General features: G+C 36.0%; 1 protein-coding gene across 1 annotated transcript in view; it reads left to right on the forward strand.

The window, feature by feature from the left end:
- Positions 1 to 24,887, forward strand: part of HTR7 (5-hydroxytryptamine receptor 7) — a 121,813-nt gene that overhangs the window by 85,450 nt on the left and 11,476 nt on the right. The gene's annotated exons all lie outside the window — the stretch shown is intronic.

Below are 24,887 nucleotides of genomic sequence, written 5' to 3' on the forward strand. Positions count from 1 at the left end.
CATTAGTCAGCTTAAAGCCTGTATCAGTGCAACTGAAAATCTGTTCCGTCTCAAACTTTGCTTGATTTTGCAACTTAAACTTGGAGCAGAGTAGTCTCATCAGACTCTGAAACACAAATCAGAACAGAAATCAGAAAGGCTATCACGCTGGCTGAGCATCTTGTCCACAATCCTTAACAATTGTTTCTTTGGTTCATTTCAGATATTTCTGTGCTCCATTTCTGTTTATGCTTTTCCAAGAAGTTTACAATGCTGCCTGGCAAAGACTTAGGACCATAGCTAAGGCAAGTGTCTGTGGAAACACTGTATTAAACTATGGTCATGCAGAAAAGCTGTACTGAAGTCCCCATCATCAAATTGAGGCTAAATGGTTGAATCATTTGAAATTCTTGGCTGCTCTGCTGTGGAGATGAGTATCAGGGCAGCAGAAAGGTAGCTTCACTGACTGAGAACATTCAGAGTCTACACTGTAACAGACGGTATTTTGAGAAACATCAGGTGCTGTGACTGGTATTTGCTGAGCTAAGAATTGGACTTGAGCTGAGATTTTGGAATAAATAACAAATATAAAGTGAAATAGAAAGCAGTTTCCAAATTAACGTAGTGAAAAAAATGCAAATGGAAAAGCTCCTTTCTGGACAGTTTTCCTTTCTTCTTAAATCTTTCAATGAGAATTCGGGAAGCTTTAGTGTATCTGGATCTTATGATCCTTACTGAACAAGTAATGCATAGACATCAATGATTTGCCAAACACTCTGGAAAAGACCAAGCATCAAAACCCCAAGTAAACAGAAGACACTTAATAACATTTGCTAGTTTTGCTCTGGGTATTTACAGTCATTGACCATCAACACAAACCCTACATAATAACCTAGGCTTATTGCTGCATTTCTGATTTCAATTATTTCTCCTCTCCACTTGTACTATAGCAGCACATTCAGATCAGTAATGTTTTGTATCTGCCGAAAGGGAGGTAGAAAAAAATATTCATTATGACAGAATAATCCACATTTCTGCTGTTCCTTCATTGGCTGGAAGCCAGAAAAGTAGAAGCTGTGAGTAATAACACCTATAGCAACCTTTTTTTTTCTTTTTTTTTGGAAACAGTCACAGCATTTTTATAGCTTAATATTCCTGGTTTATGTTATAATAGAATTTCTTTTGGGGGTATTTCTATGTTTTCTTCTATTGAGACAGGTTTCGCTATTCTAGTCAGTATTCAAGGCTTGTGTAAGTTTTTAAACTATTATATTACTTGAAATGTCATAAGGATGAATTAAAAGTAGATCATACTGTCAAATACTTAGATATAAAGCATGCTAAAAGTATCAGCTAATCATAAGGCAGAATGCAAATTCAGTGGGGAAAAATTACTTTATTATGAATAAATTTAAGCATTAGGGATGCTGAGGTGAAAGACAGAATACTACAAAGCAGCTGCCATAAAATTGTTATGACAGCACGATTTTATGGGCATCGAGTATTAGTTTGTTTTCTCAGCAATTTTCAGATAGGCTTACATAAGAGCCAAACATTATTTACTAAATGTGGTTTTAACAAGCATATACTTCTGATGTTATGCACACTATAATAAATTGATGCTCTTCATTATCCATACTAAAATAAATCTCTATCACTAAAATATTATCTTAAATAAGGTGTTGAGTAGAATGCATCACACTAGGATTTCTTGTTGGGGATTGTACTTGAGCATAACTTATTCTGGGCAAATTTCATTTAAAACATCTCCCATTATATTTTCCACATGCACCTTACATGTGCTGACTGTTACAGCATTTCTCTTAGAAGGATGCACAGGAAAAGCATTAATTTTGCAGGGCTCATTAGCTGCCTAAAGATGAAGGCAAGTAACTAAGGGAATTTTCAGAGTACTGAAGTGTCTTTAGGCAAGTAATGAGCTCTGAAAAGCTTGCTTAAGCATTTTACTTACTGCTTACTTATTTTATTCCTGTGGGTCAGCTAGCTTCATCTACATCTCAAATTAATTTCTAACCTCCTTTTCCTTCCAATATTTTTTTTCTTTAGTTTAATACATGGATTTCACCAGGAAAGACCAAAACAAATGCCACATAGGTAGCGTAATTCATTGCAGGATTCCTCACTCATGTCCCCAACAATGTTTTCTAAACCAACAGTATTTATAACCAGTGAAACTGCCAGGAACATACAAGCTGTCACCTTTAAATGCTTTGGATTGCTTTTTTTTTTTTTTATATATAATTTTCTGTATAGAAATTCAACTCTGATGCAAGAAATGTAGCATCTTATAACTTTGAAAGATGTCCAGCTATTAGCACCCTTATTCTCCTGTGGTAGTAACTTAGAGAACCTTCCTTAACAGCTAAGCAGAGTGCTCTAAGCAGCCTGGGGATATGATTCACACATTCTGCAACATGCAACATGGAAGTATCAGTATAATTTGCAGAGCTTTCCTTGATGATTTCAGCTGAGAAACCCCTGGTATTACAGCCAAAACATGCATAAAGCTTCCCTTTTCAGCTGGGTCCTGATACAAGTTGGTTCTTTTCACTGTATCTATACTGGCAATCTAGATATTTATGCCAAGCTTCACTTCCTAGAGTCCCATTATGTTAATTTTTTTTCCACCTGAAACTTGGATTTTCTTAAGTAAACTATAATTTCTCTGCTGCAGCTTCAGCAGCTTGTTTTTCTAACCTTATATCCAGAAGAGCTATAAGAAACCTGTAATAAAATCTGTTTCCATTTGCCTTTGGAAAACTGTTGAATAAATTTAATAGCAGTAGTACAGAAAACCACACCACTCGTACATGATGGGTAGCTCTCCTCTACTGCTCTTACACATGAAACTTGGCATACAACTTAAGGCCAGTTCAGCAACAGTTCTTCTCTGAGAGAGAGTATTTACTTGCTGAATTTGTAAATATTATTCTATTCATCTGCCTGTTAAAATTTCAGGGACTATTTTAAATGACCCAGGGTTTTGCAAACAAAACAAAATGCCAGTTATCCACACAACCCAGACTGCAGCTGCATCAGGAAATTCATGTACTAGAGGTATTTCTGCAAGTAATTCTGACTAATGATACAATGGCACTACATATTATACTGGGCCCAAGGCAGGGGAATCATTTATTGAGTTTCAGATATCTATTATAAATCTCTTTGCCAGGCTTTTATAAATCCTATTCAAAATATAGTTTGTCCAACATTGTTCTACTGTACTGTGTCACTCACCTTATATCTAAAACAACAATTATGCCTCCGGATACAAAATTTTAGACAAAAACCACCAAGAATTATGACTAAGACACAGAACTAGATCACAATTAAAAAATTACAAAATGACCACTCCCAATATTGTAAATAAGATCTCACATTAATGTCACTAAAGTATCAAAACAAGGTGTGTGAAGACAAGTCTTAATAAACAGATGATGATAATTCACCTTGAGACCTTTTAATTGGTTGTTTTCTCACTCTATAAGAGTCTTTTATCATGTACATGGAAAAAAAATAAAAGCAAATTACATTTCTTTTAGTTTAAACTGTGAACAGTTAGAACAATCAAGCAATATCTTGACTTATATCTTGACTTAATAAATAGTATTGCTGTTCTAAAGTTTCATGTTCCCAAAAAGCTTCATGCACTGTTGGATTTTTTCTGTGCTATTGTATATATACAACATCAAGAAAAAAGTTGGTTGCACATCTCCTAACAAGGTGATCCTTACTTCTAAACAGCTTATTTGAATGCCTTCTGGCTTCAAGTGGAAGCAGAATGAACAAATATGCAAACTTCTCTACTTCCTCTAGATATATCCCAAGGTATATATCTACTTTTTCTAGAAGATATCCTGAGGGTATTTTAAAAGTTTTCACAAAGTTATATTTAAAAGGAAGGAACAAAGGGGGAAAGAAGCACACTGGAGAGAAACTAGAATTAGAGAAAACAGCATCAGTAGAAATGGAGGAAAATGGAAAGGGAAGCAAAGGATGTGCAGCTTGCTCTGTTTTCTCATTCTCACTCTACATGCAGACTACCTCAATTCCTTACTTGGAGAGACGAAAAACTGCAGACTCTTACAATTAGAGGGAAATGTAATGCCTTCATACTCATGATGTTTTAGGTTCTTTTTCACATAAAATAAATGTCATCAACACTGAATATAAATCATCTCCTTGTGGACAGGAAACATTACAGAGATGGTTAGTAGAGAGAGGAATCAGGGAGTTTTACTGGTATTTACTAGTACTAATTTTACACAGGGCAGTATGGACACTTTGTTATCATCCGTCAGCAGAGATTTTCCAAATTAAAGAAGCTGAAATATAAAGTAAAAATAACTAGAAAACTGGTCTTCAAAGTAGTCAAATAATAGTATTTTATCAGAATTCAGAAAAAGAGAATAAAGAAAAAATGTTTTTGTGAAAGAGCTAGTTGCAAAAGGAACGGATTTTCATTGCAAATCACTCACCTTTTAACAAAGTGGGAAAAGTGGGATTACTATAAGTGGTGTCATGTACAAGAACCACAGTCTCATCTCTACTTACAAGCAAGTTCAGCCTGCTGTTAAACCCTTCGTGCTCTAGTTTTGCTTATCACTCAGAAAAAGACATGACACTGATTATAACTCTGTTCACAATGTCATGTCAGAAAGCAGAACAAGAGATACTTGTTTGCCTTTGCCTCATGTATGTTAAATGAATCATCTAAGAAAAGGTGCCTTTCCTTTAATGATAGGACCATGCTTTTACTACGTAAAAAAGAGGTTTGTCTGCTTCTTCCCATAGATGATATTGCATCACTTATCTGTAGTTAGTACTCTATGAGGAGGCAAATTTGCACCAACCCCACAGTAAGCTCAGTGATGAAAGGCTACATGGGCAAACAACACACATTTCTTAGATAGTATTATTCAACTTGAAAATTCATTTTAGTATGTTGTAGCAAGGAAATACTGTTCATTCCATCATTTCTGCTATCTTTTCCATCTCTTGCATAAGCCACATGATATAGATAACATCTTATTCTTCAGAGCACAAGCATTATGTTTCAGTACTGTTTCAGAAATTAATAGAAATAGTAGAAGTTAACTGAGAAATATGCCTCCAAACTCTTCCTAGAGCTACTTTTTCAAATAATCTAAGAATCGGGGCAAATTCCTATTAACACGAGCATTCAGCAAAGACCATGGACCATGTAAAGAGATCTGCTGGAGAAGAATGGGGTTTAGACCCAAACAAGCTGGTTGCATTCACAACCAGCCAAGTGTCAGAAACAGTTTAAAATACAGAACTTTTATCTACTGATAAAAAACAGTTTAGGATGTGCCTGCACAGCAGCTTGTATGACCCACTACCATATCTGGACAGCTGCTTCCACCACGCTGCCTAGTCACGTGTCAGTGCACTGTAAGATTTTAGGAAGCTATTTTCAGCATCGGATGCAGTGCCTGAAGGCCACTGCATACAGTAACATATTGCCAGCTTCTGTGAGAACTACAGCTCTTAGGAAAATATTAAGTCATCAAGCTTGAGTTACATTGGGTGGCTTTAAAAACTCTGTTTATTATTTTGTAATGTTTGCAGATGATGCAAAATTGATATAGACATATTACGTGAACAGGAGACATCAAACATTTATTGTACACATGACAGGTAGACTTGGAAACTGCAAAAGGAAGCACAACAGTGCTATACTAAATTTAAGTCATTTAAAAGTACTTTTTAATGTTTAAAATTATTGAAAAGCTTTGAAATGCCCTTTGGAATAGAATATTATACATTGAAGTACATTTTAAAGAAAATTATGCAACTAAAAAATACTGAAAAAATAAGACAGAAGTCATATACAAGTGAAAGCATTATTTTCTAAGATGTATCACAAAAAAAGTAACATGATTATGCTAAATCTAAGACATTCTCAAGCCTGATGAACAAGAATTTCATTAACCGTTGTATCCTCAACAAAGATTTCGATACCACAAAAAAAAGACTGAAACCCACACATTCCAAACTGTTTCTTCTGATCCATTAGTATAAAATATTTTTTTATATAAATCCCAGTCATGAAAAAGGAATAAGATTTTCTTTCTTAATTAAAAATAAGCAATATACCACTAGTAATAACTCTTCAGCCATCAAAATATGAATTACCACATCTTTCTTTATCTGCTCATGTCATATAAAAGTGAAGTATTTTTCTTTACACAGAAATAATACCATTTGAAAAAAAAGCATCCTTAACAGCACAGGACATTTGGAAACCAACCTTCCTCTAAGATACTCCCCGATAACATCTTCAAAATGAAAGTGTTCTACTCATGACAATATATATGTTGGTAGAGGTATACCAATGACTGATGCATCTTTGAACTGCAACTGGAAAAAGGGTCTTTAAAAGCATAGCAATTCCAGACCAAACCCTCTTCCAACAGAAGACCTGGAAGTGAGCTGGTTTTGTTCAGTCCTTTCATAAATAAAAACTTTTTGAGTCACTTGCCGTAAAAAGCATTCGGTACCTGCATGATTGGCATCGCTTCCCTGCAAGCCTGAATGGACACATGCAAACCCCAGAAAGAGAGGAGCGAAGAACTCTTCCTCAGCTCACCATGGCCTCTGGTTAGCTGAGAGGTAAACAGGGAGCTGTTTTGTACCCCTTTCTGAATTGTATGAAGAGCCTACATTTCGTCTCCTGTCTAAACCCCATCTAAAAATGCAAAGCCAAAGAGTAGCAGACATTAGGTCAATTTGCATTCCTTTTCTGATGTAGAAGTGGAATAGATATTTCAGACATGAAATATCAACAGAGCTTTCTGGCTATGCACTGTGTCCAGCTGAATGTACATACACCATCCTGCTGCAACAATACATTTCAGATCTCTTGTTTAGAAGCGTAGTACTTATATTTAGATAACTATCAATGTACAGCTGCACAACAAAAATAATCTTACATAGACTTTAGGCAATCAGCCTTCACATCAGTGTCAGCATGTCTCTTCTCTTTACTAGGTTTTATATATTGAAGAAGAAAATTCAGTAATATGGAACACTGAAAATATATTTCCTCCTACCTTTTCTTAAAGATGGAAAAATTTGCATTTTATTTTTCCATGAGAATATTTCACATAATTCCAATAATGTGTAGGAAATATAAGTTTTACATATCTACCTGATTTTTAAATTAAGAACGTCTAGCTCAGAAATGTTGAACATTTTGAAAACCAGACAAAATACTGTGGACTATAGCCATTTCATTGATCTTTTTTACTTGATCCAGTTAAAGAGTTTAGATTTGGCTTTGATGCAAGCACCTCCTTATCATATAGCAAAATTCAAGATTAACAATCTAGAGAAAAAAGCTACAAACTCCAATGATTGAAAGTTATTTTACACAATTTACAAGATTTATGGAGAGAAACAATTGTCCAAATCTCACAGGAGAAGGAAGATGGAACCACAAGTTTTTATTTTTCAAAAACATCCTTAAGATTTGAGCTGAGTTTTTGCTTTGTCATTAGAATTTTACTGCATTTAATAGCAGTGGAAATAAAATTATAGTTTAGAAACATACATCTATCTTTAAAGATGTGCACTGAATTAAGAGTGACTTTTTCTAATGCTTTGCAGCTCTTGTGCCTGAGGGATATTTGCACGATTTCAAGAGCTGGAGACACCCCTTGTGCATCTTTCCAAAAAGTGAGAAGCAAGTCCTATCTCATTTCTACACTTCTCTTAACTGCAGCACAGCTGTTTAAAGCACAGTTTCTAGTTGACTTTCCCAGCAGGTAGTCACAGACAGCAGTTATCTCTGAGTCACGCAGTTGTGAGTCTTCTTGGGGCTCCACTGCCAGTCAATATGAAGCCAATAAAAGGGGTTTAGGGTTCTCTCAATCCCTACTGTGACAGTCAGCTACTGTTTGTTTCCGAATTAAGGAATCTTATACCTTAAGCTGGAAAGTAGAGCAAATAAAACTTTCTTTTTTGAAAGGAAACATAAATGGGATGAAACACTGTTTCTTATTAGTATGAAATTTAAATTCTAAGAATATCCTTCACAACTCAATTGTTTTGCAGGTTTGAGCAAGAATGTTTTTGAGATTCAGAAAAGTTTCACCGATCATGACAAAAACAAACATATTCATTTGCATTAACAGATGCCAGGATTCAGGGACAGGTCAAAACTTCCCAATAGCACAGACATCATGTTTTGCCATGCCAAGGATTTTGCTGTCATTTCAACATCAAAAAAACCCTTGGGGTTTTGCAGTAATGACAGAGCAGAACAAGAATTTGCAGCTCTCAAAGGTTACTAGTTACAACAAAAATTTTGTTGCTGCTACTCTTAAATTCAGATAAAGGGAAAATTGGAAGAATATGTATCATCTGCCGATGAACAAATGCTCTTGATGCATCAACAAGCACTGCATTTGGCAAAATGAGAAGTGGGAATAATCTGTTCACAACAGCTGCTGTTCAAGCATTTCTCCGCTTGATTTATTAATATTATTTTTGAGAATGTCATTGAGTGAACACTGACAATCTACTGCTGTGATGGCTCTTGGGCACACACTTTCTACCATATGCTTCAGCCTTTAAGATCTCTGGTGTTAAGAGTGTTACCTCTGCTGTAGAGTTAATCAGCATAGTTCCAAATAAGAAAGGCTTTACAAATATCACTAAAGAGATGTCTAAATTAAGCTGTCACTTACTAACTACATTGCAAAAATGGCCAGATATTTGAGGACGTCCTATTGAAAGAAAGAAACATAACAGCATATCCAAGTCTGAGTTCTTTTTTTTTTTTTTTTTTTTTTTTTTTGTGTGTGTGTATCTGCCACATTATATTGTAGATTTGCTTCATGAAATATTGAATGTGGAATAGATGGGCTACATCTTCTCTGGTCACAGTCTGTATAAGAATTACTTACTTAAAATCGGATGTCTAATAGACTACTTAATACAGTCTGATATTTCACTGTCAAAATTGCAGTGAAAAGATGAGGAAACAAAGTATCATCAATCTTTTTTGTCACAAAATTGCATGAGAAAGATTAAAATTAACTGTGTTTGAAGAGTATCATGTCAGAGTGCTCTCTGAATGCATAATTTATGAGATTTGCAGCTGTTTTCATTTAGCTTGAAATAAGGCAGAAACAGCTTTGTGAAGAGAAAAGAAAGGGATTTATATTCTACAGCCTCTGTTCTTCAGCAAGATTGGTAGATCTTTAAACTGGGGTGGTAATCCACCATCTACTGCCATTAGTAGAATGAGTTACTAATATTGAAGAGTTGTTAATTTTCTGCTGAAAAATATTCTATTTTATGCTGAAGTATGAAAAAAACACTATTTGTGGTAGATGCAGAACTACTTGTAACTATTTGTAAAAATTCAAGATTAGAGTGTCTATTTAAAACAGTTCTTTTGACTTATTTACCTTATGAAACAAACACTAAGATACATTATTAAGATGCAAATAGCAAGGAATAAAGTCATTATTAGGCAAGACAAATGAACAAAATATTTGTTTCGTTAGTAGGGACTGGTCTGATTTGGATATTATTTGCAAATCTGCCGTTTCTCTTATATGCGACCTTAAGGACACATGGCACATTTAAGAATAAGTATATTGGCTTCTACATGTGTCCAGAGTATGGATAACACCACAAAGATGTTATCTCTGACTTGGAGAGACCTGGTACTACAGACTCCTTTGATAAGTCTATTGCAGAAGTATCACTGCATACTTGCCCTGATCCTCATTTTTGTCATGTTGCTGCTGGCTGCACTTGGAAACAGGATGCGAACCAGTGCGGACCTTTGGTCTGATCAATGTTGACCTTCTTGCATACTAATGCTTCTGTACTTGTGAAGATTACAGAATGAAGTCTCCAAGAGCAGCACAAGATGTTCACACACCATAGGAGACATTCAGATAGTCAAACACCTGTTTCACCATCCAGTTTATCTCCGAGACTTTTTTTCCTTTTCTTCTTCTTTTATTAGTTTCCTTGTTTTGTCAATCTTCCATCTCAGAAGAATAAAACAAAACTAATCTTACTGTCATTTATTTCATTTTAAAGTAGGACTGTCCCCAACATGATTACATCATCTACCCCTTGATGTTCCTAGAAGCATTTATAGGATTATTTTTGATTAATTCATTGCCATGTACTCTTAGTCATTTGGATAACAAACATTAACACAAATGAAGAACAAAACAAATTGAAGATTTACTATAAGCTACATGAGAAAATTAGAAATTTACCTCATCATTTGATTGAAGTCTTTGACTAACAAGTGGGTCCACATCTATATTTCTCGGTAACTGGAAGCAATAACAGAGGCCATTAATTCCTAGCCTACCGAAAATTATAGCCACAATGCCAAGATCACCAAATTACTTATCACCTATAAAGAGTTACACTGGAGGTTGGAAAAAGATGGAAAAGGCTTAGTAAAAAAAAATTAAAAAAAAGAAAAGAAAAAAAAAACACAAAAAGACCCCCCAAACACACAACCATCAAACTTCAGTAACTTCAGAAGATAAAACTACACTGCCAGATTTAAGTTACCTGTTCCAAGACAGGTTTCTAACCCTTACTTGCACTCCATGCATCAGTTCAAAAGCAAACTTCACTCGGATCACAGAAAAACTTGGACACCTACTTCCCCTTAGCCCATTTCAGCTTTCCCAGTGGATCACAGCAGGTTTTATGACTTAACGCACTTTTTGCTCCCATATCACCAGTATGGCCCTACGGATATGCTCATCTGCCCTAACTCATCTCTGGAAAGCAGCAAAACAGCTCTCCTGTTAATACTGCTCAGCACCTATTCATGTCAGGGGGACAAAGAGGTGACAGCTGGTGACTCTCATGGACCAGGACCACAGTTACATGCAAGATATTGATGAGAGAACACTGTCCAGGAAGCAACACGGGACAGCTGCTAGCACAACTGACACACCTTGACAGTACAAGTTTCAAAGCCCGATGTCTGCTTGATGCTGTGACATGGAAAGAAGACAGATTTCCAAGGCAGCTCCACTTCTGTGCCAGCATTACCAGGAACTACATGATATATTTTAGGAGGACATCAATAAAGCCTCTAGCTACCTATGGCTCTCTATAATCAGGGCTGGTCTCTACACAGTATAGGACTTCACAGGTCAGACCATCATTCATCTCTTCTTTCTGTGAAAAACACACATGGAAATACCGAACAACAGATCACATCTATTATAGCTCAGAAAACAACTTTTAGTGAGAATCTTGTCAGTGGAAGAAAAAGAAAGGAAGAGAGCACTCAGGCCAGGCTTTGTGACTACCAAGCAGAATGCAAACACCGCTGCAAAAATGTCTCCAGAAGTACTTCACGTCTCTTGCCATTTTGCATCCAAACACAGGGAAAATCAGAACCAAAATAACCAGTAATAGGTATGACACATTAAGCAAACCCTTTGCAGTCATACACGGGCAAGGGTATACCTTGCAAACGTTGCTTCTAAAGTATGGCTTGTCATACTTGGGCAAAAATCAGCTTTGGACTAGCCTTGACCCAGAGTTTGAAGCCTGCTCTCTGTAAGCTAAGTGGATTAAAAAAGAGTTTGAGGATCAGGTGATAACTGCAGTGCATCACTTGAGAGGCAGAGGGGGAAATCTAAACAGAAAGCAGAATCAGTACAAATGGATGGAATTAGAGTGGCTTATTAGTGATGCTGAACACAATCACAAAGCCAAGCAGAGAAACATTTGAGGTCTGGCACATGATAAATGGTTACTGTGTGGGTGTAGAAAATAAAAAGAACAAAACCCAGAAATACATATGAGGAATTAACAAATTTTTAACTCTTCAGAAACAAGCAAAATGACCTTATTCAACAGCTGAGACTGCACAAGAATTTTCAGACATTGATCTTAAATTTCTTAAGAAACTTTAGAATCTCTAAAGGTTTTGTGGGTTTTTTTGGTTTTTTTTTTTTTTTTTTTTTTAATCATGCACTAGAAAGTGTCAATGGAGTCCATAATATTGAACAGGTATAGGGCTTAATCTAAATTCCTTTTTTTCTGTTCGAGGTAATCTCTTCAATGCAATGAAGTAACCTATGGTCTTTATGACAAATGCTCCATGTGCTGCTGTGCCAGTGAAACAAATATTGCTGCACCAAATATGACAAGGCATCCTCAGCCTCAGGAATAAACAAAATCCTGAACCAATGTTGTTTTTCTGAAAGTCTGATTATATAACTCAAGTGACCTAATTCTGTGAGTTTTGAAAGCGTAGTTTCTCTCTAAGTGAATCTTGTACATTTGTCAAAGGTACTGCACTCTGTTATTTAGACCCAGAAATTAGATTAAAATTTCTGCTCCTAAACTTTGTTAATGTTAACATCTCCTTTCCCCACCTGCAAACTAGTAGTTTACAGGAATGACTAGCCACTACCAGTGCACTACTCAGATGAAACACTGGGATGAGGATGGTGCAGATCACAAGAATTGTCTATTTGTTTTCAGTCCAGACTTAATAAAACCCCTTTCCATTAGGGACAGATAAATTTATTATACCAAGGTTCGGTTTTGCGCCAGCAGTCAAACTGTTAAACAAAATATTTTTAATGAGATTCTTAATTGCTCCAGTTAGATAACTGATGATTGAAATAAAATATTATGGGTATTATGTAATGAAGCTAATGGAAACGCCTCAAAATAGAATATGATCAAAGACAACTGGCTATAAGCAGACCAGCAATGAGATGATATTGCAAAGAAAAACTGGAAATTTTTAGAGTATATTAAAGTTTCTTTTCCCTAGAGAGCAACTGAGGTGGAAAATGAAAGGCTCTCTGAAGTATGTCACAAAAATATTCAAACCAAAATCTTTTAATTTTTCAGCCTCTCTAAGAAGCAGTGCATATCCTTACCTCCTTTTTGTAGAGGAGTATTTAAAGTGTTGTGAAACAAATACTTAATAGTGTGACTAAACCAGCTGGTGTGGAAGAGAAGTTCAGTGATTGCATGAAATAGTTTGATGTCTCACTTGTGCTGCACACAACTCAGCACATTCTTCTAGGAACTGTGACAGAGCATCTCTGACCCATCCAGGCGTAACATGATAAATAATCTAACTCTTCAAAACCCCTCTGCTAAAGCACTTTTTAGTGTTATTAAGTAGTGTTCAAAGGAGAAGCATTTTAAGAAGTGAGCTGGGAGAAGGTGTTGCAGAATATGCTTGACACAGATGGTGTCTCCGTCATTGCTGAACACCAGGCGTCACCATGCTGTTTGTTAACACTAACATTTATTTGAATATGATGTTAGTTTCAGAGGAGGATAACTTTGCTAGTAAGAAGGAAATTTCAGAATACTGATACTCCACACTGAACAGGACTGTAGGCATCCTCCCCTTAGGATTGACCTTGTGCATTGCCTACCTACAAGCTTTACCTGAATGGAGCCCCAGCTTCAGTCAGTGCCTGGTGTCTGTGGAGGTGGCTGGTGAAGCTGCAAGGGCCAGGGAAGGATCAGATTCATTGAAAAATGTCTGAAAGGAGCCCTGTTGCTCTGCTTCAGTGGGAAGCTCAGCCTTCTGCAGAGCATATCCAGGGGACAACACTCTCTCCTGCTTAACCTTTCTTTTTGGAGGATGCTGAGTTATCACCCCTACTAAAAAGGCAGGTGTTTCTACTGCTTGAATACTTGTATTACAGAGCATACAGAGAACCATGATTTCTGTTATTATTTTGTGGTGGACAGATTGCAGCTGAAGTTGAGGCAGTTTCCCCATTAGAGGGTCAGGGTGGTTCATCTCCCATCCCTGCCCAGAGCAGTAGGAGCACATCACAGGCACGAACTTGTCCTCTGCAGGACCTGACAGGGACCTTCTCGGAGCCATCATCTGCTCACTGCATATAGCAAGTTTACAACTTCCAGAAGTTCTGCAGCCTGTATGTGGACAGTTTTACAATGTGTATCAAGGCCAGATGGGACAAGTGAATGAGGGGAAGAGAATGAGGCCACTAGAAACATTCAGAACAATCATTACATAACACGAAATCTTATTTTATGAAGTAACATTAAGTGATGTAATTTGATGTTTGTGCCTATTCCCCTACCAGTACTCTTAAAAAATATTTACCATATGTGACAGTAACATATACATTGACTTTAACTCATAAACTCATAACTGTGTGTTTACACAGAAAAACTTAAAATGACTTTTAGCTACATAATGATTATATATTACACAACTACACATTCATCCCACATGCAATTATGCCACATGCTCAATATGATTTCTGGTAAGGTCTTTAGTAGAATTTTTCTCATCAATCAAATCAAGAGTTGAGTGATGCTTGTGTTACAGGGAGATAAGAGTACTGATTGTTTATTATAGACTGCAAATGTTTTTTTAGCTAGTGCTACTTGAACAAATGGAATAAATTCATTGAATTTTTAAAAGCCCAAACTAATTTGGATAGAAGTTCATCATCATAATTTTATTCATTAATACAAATAAAATTATATAAGCAAATTGATGGGGTGAGGACACAGGCAAAAAATGTGAGTGGATATATACATCTAAATAGACGCACACAAAATCATACTATGTATGTGTATATATATTTTTTATATATAGTGTATATAAGTTTTTCTGTGTGTGCATCTTCAACAGAATATTATCTCTATTTTACATAGAAATTCAGTCAAATCAGAGGAGATGTATTTTGCCTTTTTGTTTCATATTCTGAGGAATTTCAATTTATATTCCATTTAGAGGTTGTATCAAATCTGTTCTAATTCTACAAAATTGTTCCTGAAACCTGACAACATCAGCAAGTATGATCAGCAGATGAAAATCTTTATTTTCTTAAACAGTGATTAGATTTTAAAAAGAAAAGGTAAATATTTCACCTTTTCACTAGAAGTTATCAACAGGCTTAATGCAAAACAGAGAATTTCTTGGCAAGTCTCCAGACGGGGGAAAAAAAGAAAAGACAAACCAAAACCACACACGGTGTTTTGAACACTATTCTGAGCATCAGATAAGATGTTACCTTGCTCAGGGTTATTATACACTATGGAGTTTCAGAGGTTTAGCTACTTTTTCATCCAGCTCTGGCACATAAAAAAAAATCATGTTCTATTATTCTTCTGAGCTGGCAGGTAGCTGCTTGGAGGTACTTGCTGTTTGGCATTCAATGTTCAGCCTCCAGGGTATCTTTTCAGTGAAACATTTTGCCTCAAGTAACATTTTAGTTAAATCAATAATTTATAGCAAAATATGACTAATAGTCATCTCCTCTTGTTATTAAGGGTGAGTTTTATTATATGCTTTTAAATATTCCTTAAATTCAATGATAGTCAGATAGTGGTGGCCAAAAATTACTAATTCCACTTCAATTTGAGTTTGTAGTTTTTAATGTAGAATTTGGGCACATCACCTTTTATTTGGAAAGTAAAAACTCTTAAAGCTTAATTTTTAAGAACCTGGATGAAACTGTTGCATGAAAACCATTAATGTTAATTCTGGTGTCAAATATGAGAATGTCATTTCAAGTGTGTCAGGCTGCAAGACAGTTTTCTATGCATTTAATAGCAAGTGTCATGGTGAAAAAAAATTCTGATCTTCACTTCAACATTCATTGTACAGGAAAGGACAGAGATAGGAAACAGACTTTATCAACTTTGATCAGCACAGTTAGACAAAACTAAAGGGACTCAAATGAAACAGCAGAGTTTATATCGCATTTGTGGGAGAAATATGGAAAAAATGAAGTTGATGATTTAGACTTTCTTAGAGTTTACATACAAGTAAATTTTTAGTTCAAAAAGGTTAAATCAAAATCATTTTGCTAGCTTAGCTTCACTTACAGGTTTTACACCATTGTTCCAAGTAGTAAACATGACCTCATAAACATGTGATAAAGCTCCAAGGTAGATACTGTGACTACAACCTAATCTCTTCCAGCATGGTCGTGTTTGCCAAAATAAATGCAGAGTTGTTCCCTCCATAGTGGAGAGAAAAGATCAGGGCCATCTTGAGACTACAGACCTCCCCACCAGAAATGGAGGACTGTAACAGACCTCATCACATTTCAGTAGATGTGCAAAGCTCATTGCCCTGACTTCCATTTCTTCGATTTAATACAGCACTGCACCAAATGTAAATGAGGCTCTGCTCTGCCTCTCCATTTACAACATGACTGAACCCAGCTCAGGGGACAAATAATCTATTAAGAAAAGAATAGGTAGAGCTAGATGTATTAATAATTATCATATAGTTGATTTCTTAGTGTTCTCCAGGCAACATTTCATTACTGCTGCACCTTTCCATCTAGGAAAGCAGTGAATAGTGAATAACTGTTCCTGTGGGTACCTTCCATGCTATGTAAAAACAGGTACTGTATTCTTAATATTGTAAAAATTGAAGAAATTGTTAGACTCCATAGAAGAAGGAGGAAAGTCTTACTGGCATATAATTTAATTGTCTATTATACAGTTTCTTTACAGTTTGTAAACATGGCTAGCCAATGCTGCTAGCAACTTTGATTGTCATTTGAAAATACATATAAACAGACTCATCAATGTGCCCAGATGAAAATGTATAACCCAGGACTAACATAAACATAACAGATAATGATTTCATAAACAGCATCCAAACGCCCACACCACCACTGCCAACTCATCCCCTGTGATAAAAGGGAAGGCAGGACATTAGCTAAAATGAAAAGAATTGGCCCAGCTGTTGTGGCCATTCAATCTTAATACCCATAAATGCATGTGAATTGTGTCAATGTATTATTTGGTATGGAAATAATTTATTATTTTTTTAAATAGACTCATGCATCAAGTTTTTCAAAAGCCAACACATGGTTGTTTTCTAAACAGACATATTATTTTCCCAGTTAAATTAATGGGATTCTTGTCACTGGCCTTGAAACAGAAAGATCTAGACCAATATGCTGAATACTACTGTTACAGAAGAATTCATACAAAACGCTAGGCTTTGTATAATGTATTACACCCATGTAGAAGGCTACTGGGAAAATATTAAAAAATATCAAATACAATCTAAAACACAGCTAATAAAATTGCAACTGTAAAAGTGGGGTAAACTTCAGCAAATATTTTCATGATTCTGCTATACCACAACTTCAAATATTTAGCTAAATTAAACTGCTTATATAGAATATTCAATTTGCACTTCCATTTACTAAGTCTTAGACACATTAAGTAGATACTAACTTTGCATTAAGCTAATGCATTCAGTGGAAATGTCACTGGCACAGCAGAGATAATTTTCCTCTTTAGCTTTGTCAGGACTTCCTTTATCTGTACAGAAATGAAAAGAGATATTCATTAACATCAATATCTTCCTGAGATTTGTATCTGAGTTTTGTGGCTCTCACCAAAGCAAACAAGCAAAACCCAATGCTAAATCAACCATACTTTTGTGTACTTTGTGGGTGTATATTTTTACTTTGGTCACCCAAAACAGGGCAATGAATTCCTTATGTTTCTTATCAGATAATTAAGGCTACACATATCTGCAAGTACAAACACTGCCCAGTTAGCCTACCATGTTCCACTTGTTAATTGAGTTTAATCAATTTGTTAACTTATATTTAACCCCCTTCACTTTCAAGATGCAATTCTGTCATTCTTGCTTGAATAGGACATTAGACAGCTTTTTGAAACTGCTATCATGCATTCATGCCTGCTTTCTAAAATTAAGATACAAAAACCCAAAAAAGTGTAGGTCAGGATGCTCCATGCTAGACCAATCCTCATTTAATCATTAATTTAATAGGATTATACACCATTATAAATTTACTGGTGGGCTACCTGCATCCATTAAAAACCATGAAACTGGCACATGATCCAATAGGGCTCTTGTCAACACAAAGCAAATGAGTGCAAATCAAATCCCATGTCAGTATTTCACTTCACTAGATCTTAGTATATTCTCCTTTGCAAAAATCTTAACAGATAGGGACAACAGTTTTTCAGGTACCAGTTTTGCTGCCCTCCATGAAATGGGACTAGCACAGGTCGGATAGGCACAAAGAACATAATGCTCCTGTTGGCATCCTGAACATGCAGTCCCTTGGTAGAAGAGCAAAGGAGGGTCTACCATGAGTAGTTTTCAGCTGCTTTGTAAAACACGGGCTTACTGGTCTGTCCTCCCAGAATGTTTAAAAAAAAATAAAAAAAGACTAAAACAAAAAAAACAACCATGCCAACCCACCAAACATCAAAACAAAGCAAAATGAACAAAACCCCCCAAAACAACAAGGGAGAAGGAAAAAAAAAACCATCATATTCTGAGCTTTTCCCTCCTCCCCTAAAGGCAGGCAGAGAAGTAATATACTTTGTCCTTTTGCTTCTGTGTTCTTCAGCTTTTATGCCACTGCTAATAGTGTGCGAGCAAATAAGCTGGAAAACATATAGGACTCAGATACATAACCTAGTTGGAAAGAATATCACTAGTGGACACACTTTTCTTTCACAGAGAAAATGATGTTGAAGAGATATTAATATACTGAACATCTGTGCGAGATTTAATCCACTCATCCTGTTATTCTAAAGGGGGATTTATCCATGATTTATGACTTCTTTTTTAAACAAGCCTTATAAATATGCATAATAAAGCAAAGAAAAATTCAAAGCCTTTCTAGTAGCAAAAGTACAATTAGAAATATATTTATCAGAGATTCAAAAAGACTTATAAATATTTTTTCAAATTTCAGATATTCATATCTGTGCAGAAAACAGTCTTGCCTCAAAACAGATTGTGAGGACCTGCAAAAGTTCTCAATAGGTGGATAAAATAAATGCTTACAATATTTTGAAACCTTCTAGAAAAAGAAAACATACACTCCTTTCAGCATTTACTAAGAGTAAAAAAAAAGTAAAAGTCAACAAAACAAAACAAAAAAACCCACCAAACAAAAAAAACCCTCAAGAATTTCAAGATGCAAAGAGGTCTGCACTATTGTAGGTCTAAGCTATTATAAGCTTTGATCTCTAGAGTAAACTACATTATTTTTCTGAGACACGGCACCAGAAATTCCTATCATAGCATGTCAGTAATGAAATCAGATCAACGTGCTATTTGAAGTGGGTATTAGTATTTGTAGTGTATTACAGTTTGTTTTAATACAGATTTTAAAAATAGTAAAATCTACTGATTTAATAAAATGCCATTAATATTGGTCAGTCCAAAGTCTTTGAGTATGCAGAACACTTAATTCCATGAAGTTGCTTCTACATAATCTCTAAGAAAATCTGTTAAGAAAAAAATTGAAGTATAAAAAACAAAACAACGAGACTACCCAACCATCACAAAGTGCAACTGCCTGCCCTGCCCATCCAAACTGGATTTGAAAATCTGCTATAATGAGAGTACAGAAGAGAATGTTGAAACACCAATAAGGCGCTTAAGAAAAATAGCATAAATCATTATATTGTTCCACTAAACATGAACACATATGAGATCATTCACCCTGTAAACACATGAGCTCATGCTTGTAAATCATTAGCCATCTATTCGTACGAGGCAGGAGAGAAAGGGGAAAACCCATGGTATGATTTAGGTAATCATGTTATGGCCAGAAAATTATGAATAGCAAACACTTCAAGCAATAAACAGCGATCAGTTGCTGAGCAATTCAGAATTTGAAATACGTTGTTCAGTGCTGCAGAACACAAACTGAATACGAAATAGGACAAAACAAATAGCAGACTTGGGTACAGGAACAGATTAGCCCCATGCAAATCTATAAAGCCAATCTTCTTTCCGCCTGTCCTTGGCAAGGCTTCAGTAGAAGTATCTTGTTGAATTTCAAGCACTACTTTCAAGGAAAGATTTGGATCAGGGATGGAAGAGCAGTAAGTGATCAGAGGTGCTAATCCCATGATCCATGAGAAACAGTTGCACAAACAATGCCTATGAAATCAAGGAAAGACAGGACTAGATGCAGGGATAAGTTTTATCCTCCACAAAATGTTGCCACAAAGAAAAGAGAATTTAAATGTTCTGCAAAGCAATTGTGCATAACTTCTATTGTAGATGTATAAGAAACAGTTGTATGCAGCAGCAAGAAAAGCTTATGTCAGGTATAAGCAGAACTTTTTAGCTGCAGCTGTAGTTAAATACAGAAAGAGGTTACCTAGGAGTTTTGTTAAGACAAGCTTGGACAAGTGGTTTAGAGTTAGCTGATCATGCCCTGGAGCAAGCAGCCAAACTAGCCAGTTTAGACATCTGTCTCCTAAATCTATTTTACAATTTGCATGCAAAAACTGCAAGAATATTTAAAACATATAAAAGTCAATATTCAAGTCAATCTATTCACAGGAATTTACAGACACAATTTTATTTAAGGCAGATAAGCAAATAGCAACAACTACACGGTTCCCCTCTCTTGGTGGTGAGCATTATTACTATATGTAATAGTTTTCTGGATATTAGAATGAGACTGCTCTAAACACGCCTAGCTGTTGGTGACTACATGTCAGGCACAGGAATATACAAGCTGTAATATGAAAACTCCTTCAAAATCAGTTCTACAAACACAGCAGGTCTGACAGCAGTATGACAGCAAACCAAGGCAGAGTCCTGACTGTGGCCAAATCTCATATTTAATTCTGCATCAGCAACACTGCTAGGTGCAATTAAAATACTACAGTGCTGCTTGAAAAAACAAAACAAAACAAAACAAAACAAAACCAGCTTCTTGTTGCTATGTCACCTCAGCCAACAAATCATCATTTTAAGGCAAGTAAACTACAGAATTATACTACTGTTCAAACAGATACTTAAAAATATTTCTGCATGAACGTTTGTGAATCTAGATACTGTCTGTGGTTTCTGAGGACAATTGTTAATAGTTTCTCAGGCAGAACTGGCTAGTTAAGTATGTGATTGCATAAATATTTATTTTATTTTTGTGTGACGCTGGGAGACATTTGTTTTCTGCTCCCGAAAACCAAGCTACAGGAGGTAGAGGTAGCGGGTATTGACATAATTTCATTATCATATGTAAAAATTTCTAACTCTGTTAATATATCATTAAGAACTGCTAGCCTTCTACTCAAAAATACGATCTCAGCTATTCTCCTCCAGAAATATATGGAGTTTTAAGGACTATTTTACCATATAATAGATATAAACTTTGAATTTAAAATATCATTATTATCTCTTTTCTATTCCATAGTCTAAAAAATCAGAGGTTCTCAGAAGCATCTTGATAAAATACTTTTATGGAGAATATTTAAAGCACAGACACTAGGGAAACAGATGCTAGAGTTACAGATTATTTGTAGAACTGACTCCAAGCCTCAGACTATTTGTATTCTGCTCTAATGTGACTGATTAGATTGCTTATTCACACCAACTAATAAAATAAAAGAAAGGTAACACCAGAATAATCAGATGAGCAGAAATATAAGGTAATCAAGCCCCAGGCAGAGTATTACACTTCAGTTCTAATCAAGTGCTAAAACCTTTCCTAAGCAGATTGTCTGTTAATGTGATATTTTATGCAAACTTTAAACTCGTTTACCTGTCAATAATTAACACCTACTGCTAAGATGTATGTTCTATTGCCTGAAATATTATTTGCTTCTAGACCTAATATTTATTAGTATTTGTTATTTTTGACAGTTACTGAAATCTCATTCAAGGCATTTGGAAAGAAATGCTCTAAACATTAGCAGGTTGATAATTTAAGATGGAAAATACCTAGTACTATCTTATTTCTATTTAGGATTACAAGATACATACTTTGGTTTTAACAATTACCCAAAGCATTTTGGTCCAGATTCTTGAAGATGTTAAGGCCCATTTTTTCCAGTGAGAATAAGCATTCATCAGGGGTCTATTAATTTTTGCAAGATAGCATCATTTGATGTTCTTAAGCAACTGGATTTTTTGATGCAATTATGAAAGATTAATGGCTATTTTAAGGACAAGTTTAATTTATTATTTAATATTTGTATTGTTTAAGCACCCATCTCTTTGAATCTTTATTTCTACATGCTGCCTATCTATGAGACTTGGGAAAACATATGAGGTTTGGAAAAAATTTTCAGGGAGAGTTTTAGGGGCAAGTACTGTCAGTTTTAAAAATCATTCTACATTATTGAAACGCTGCTTCAAAATTTTGTCTTAGGAACTAGCTTACCATGAAATAATTATATTCAAATAGCATAAATTCTGCAAAGTTCAAGATCAGCATTTTAAGACAACTTGGTAGAGGGGAAAAAATAAAATGAGCCAAAACCACAATATCTAGGAAAGGACAGATGTTTTGGGGCAAAAGATGGCTAAAAAGAAAGCTTTCTAAGTTGTAGTTGCAGAGTTTTCTATGTATTACCATATTATGAGATTTACTGAAGTATTACTTTTATACATCAAGCTTGTCTTAAAAAGAAATAAAAGGCAAGACACATTATGGTTTCTGTATTATACCCTTAATGTCTGTTGGAATAAGACTACTTCTTCAAGTTAAAAAGAAATATTTCAACATTTTCACACTGTTGTGGTTTGAGTTCAGAGGGCAACTAAGCACCACAAATGTCCCACTTTCCCCCTAGTGCTGAGAAGGAGAAAATAAGCTAAACTTGGGGTTTGAGATAGGACAGGGAGGGGCAAATCACCCATTATGGTCATGGGCAAAAGGCAGACTCTTTAGGGGAAGAAAAAAAGAACATAAATTTATTACAGACACTAACAACAACATCATTTACCAGGCAGAGTAGGACAGTGAGAATCTTTACCACATCTTGAAAACATCTTCCTGCATCCCTCCCTTCTTCCCAGGCTCAGCTTTGCTCCCAATTTCTCTGCCTTCTCCTCTCAGCAGTGCAGGGGGAAGGGAATGGGGGGTGCAGTCAGTGCTGCTGCCTCTTCCATCTTTGGGGGGGGGAGCTTCTGGAACTTATTCCCTCTGCTCCAGTGTGGTCCCCCTCTCACAGGAGACAGTCCTCCACAAAACTTTAATTGACTTGAGTCCCTCCCATGGGCCACAGCGTTTCCCTAGCTGCTCCAGCGTGAGACACCAACTTTCTTCAATTTTAGTACCTCCCATGGGATGCAGCCTGGCTGCTCTGGCATGGGACACCCCTACATGCTGCAATACTCCCAGTGCCAAACTACAACAGCAGGTGCTGCTTTTTGCCACAGGATCCTGGCCTTCTTCAGGTACAACCACCTTAATTTTCATGTGAGGCCCCACACAGGCCATATATCAGTGTCTGCTCCACCGTAGACCTTCATGGGTTGTGGGGGCTGCCCTGCTGTCTCACCACAAGGTAGAGAGGGCTCTCTGATCTGGCACACCTCCCCCCTTCTTTCTTCCTCTGTTCCTCCACTGATGTTGGTGTTCATGTAGATGTCACAACACCTCCTCACAAGTCCAACTCCTTCTCCCAGGTCCCTTCTTAAATACGTTATCACAGAGGCGCAGCTGATTGGCTTGACCTTGGTGCAGAGGTGGGGCCAACTTGGAGCTGGGGGAGCTTCGAGAAACTTCTCACAGGGGGCCACTGCTGTAGCCCCCTCTCCTGCTACCAAAAATCCCCTCCACTCACTCAAACCCAAGACAAACAGTTATTTATACATCTGCTTTTGCTTGAGAAGGTATATACACATCAGTAAGAGGAAAGGTTATCCATTTGGCCCAGAAATAATCACATTCTATAATCCTTAAGAAGCAGTTAGCACCATTCTTCAAAGTTAACATTCCCCTTTGACTTTCCAGGAGCTGGTCTTGATAAAAACCTTCAATTTAGTATGAAGAAAATGCCATGGTTTGACTTGACATTCACTTTTTATCATCTTTTTGACATCAGCTTTCAAAATAAAGAGAAAGAAGAGGAGGCAGTATTTTCTTAGTTAAAAAATAAGATCTTTTAAGGATTTAAGTCCCTTAAAGTCACAATAAGTAAAAATTTGTAAAGGAGAAGCATTTTGTTAGAAATTGTCCTTGTTACTACTTCCACGTAAAATAAGAAACATTGTTTTCCAGAGCCAGTGGGAATGATAGCTGTCCCCAAAACAGTCTCTGTGAGTATCATTGTCTTATTAATACACAGCTACAAATGGTAAACACATTCATGGCTAACTTATGAAATGTATTAAATAATCACTGTATGTAAGCATTTTAAGCCTCATCGTAGTTACACTGTAATGACAAATCATGAAAGTGATGTTTGCATTACATCTTTGACTTCTAATACTTTGGTTTGACAAGCTATTTAAAGGCAGATTACCCAAAACCGGATTACATGACTAATTTTAACCTGCTCACTGATATCAGCAGGGCTAACTTTAAATCCAAGTGTTTATTATTAAATCACTTTCCTTTAGGCATATATAAAGTTCAGCATACTTAATATTTTGCTCACTGTTGATAAACTCCTGGAGCAAGAACTTCAAATGGATGTGAACAGTGCCCAGTACTATAATGATCTCATCTTGTATGAACATTTGCCTTTTATTCTGTAGAGTTTTCCTGTAAAAATTATCAACATTATAAATTAAAAATGAAAGCACTCAAATGGGAAAAATCACTACTTCCTTTCATCAATAGACAAAACATGTAGTATTTTCCAGAACAATATAATACACTAGCCTAAAAATCATAATAGCATTCTAGGAGAAATTAATGACTTTCAAAAAGATAAAGGAAATACTTTGGATTTGAATTGCTGACTCTCTGATCATTTTACAGAGCTTCAAAAGTATCATTAATTTAAAATAAGAGCTGACAAACAGGCAGGTTGGAAGTCCAGAGAATCAGCTTTACCTTAGACACTGAAGAATAAGCATCAAAATAATTACATAAAAACCAGAAGCTATTGTTTTAAAGTAAAGCCTA

The sequence above is a fragment of the Tyto alba genome, unplaced genomic scaffold (genome assembly GCF_018691265.1).
Source record: "Tyto alba isolate M040663 unplaced genomic scaffold, T.alba_DEE_v4.0 Super-Scaffold_1, whole genome shotgun sequence".
In the NCBI taxonomy this organism is placed as follows: Eukaryota; Metazoa; Chordata; class Aves; order Strigiformes; family Tytonidae; genus Tyto; species Tyto alba.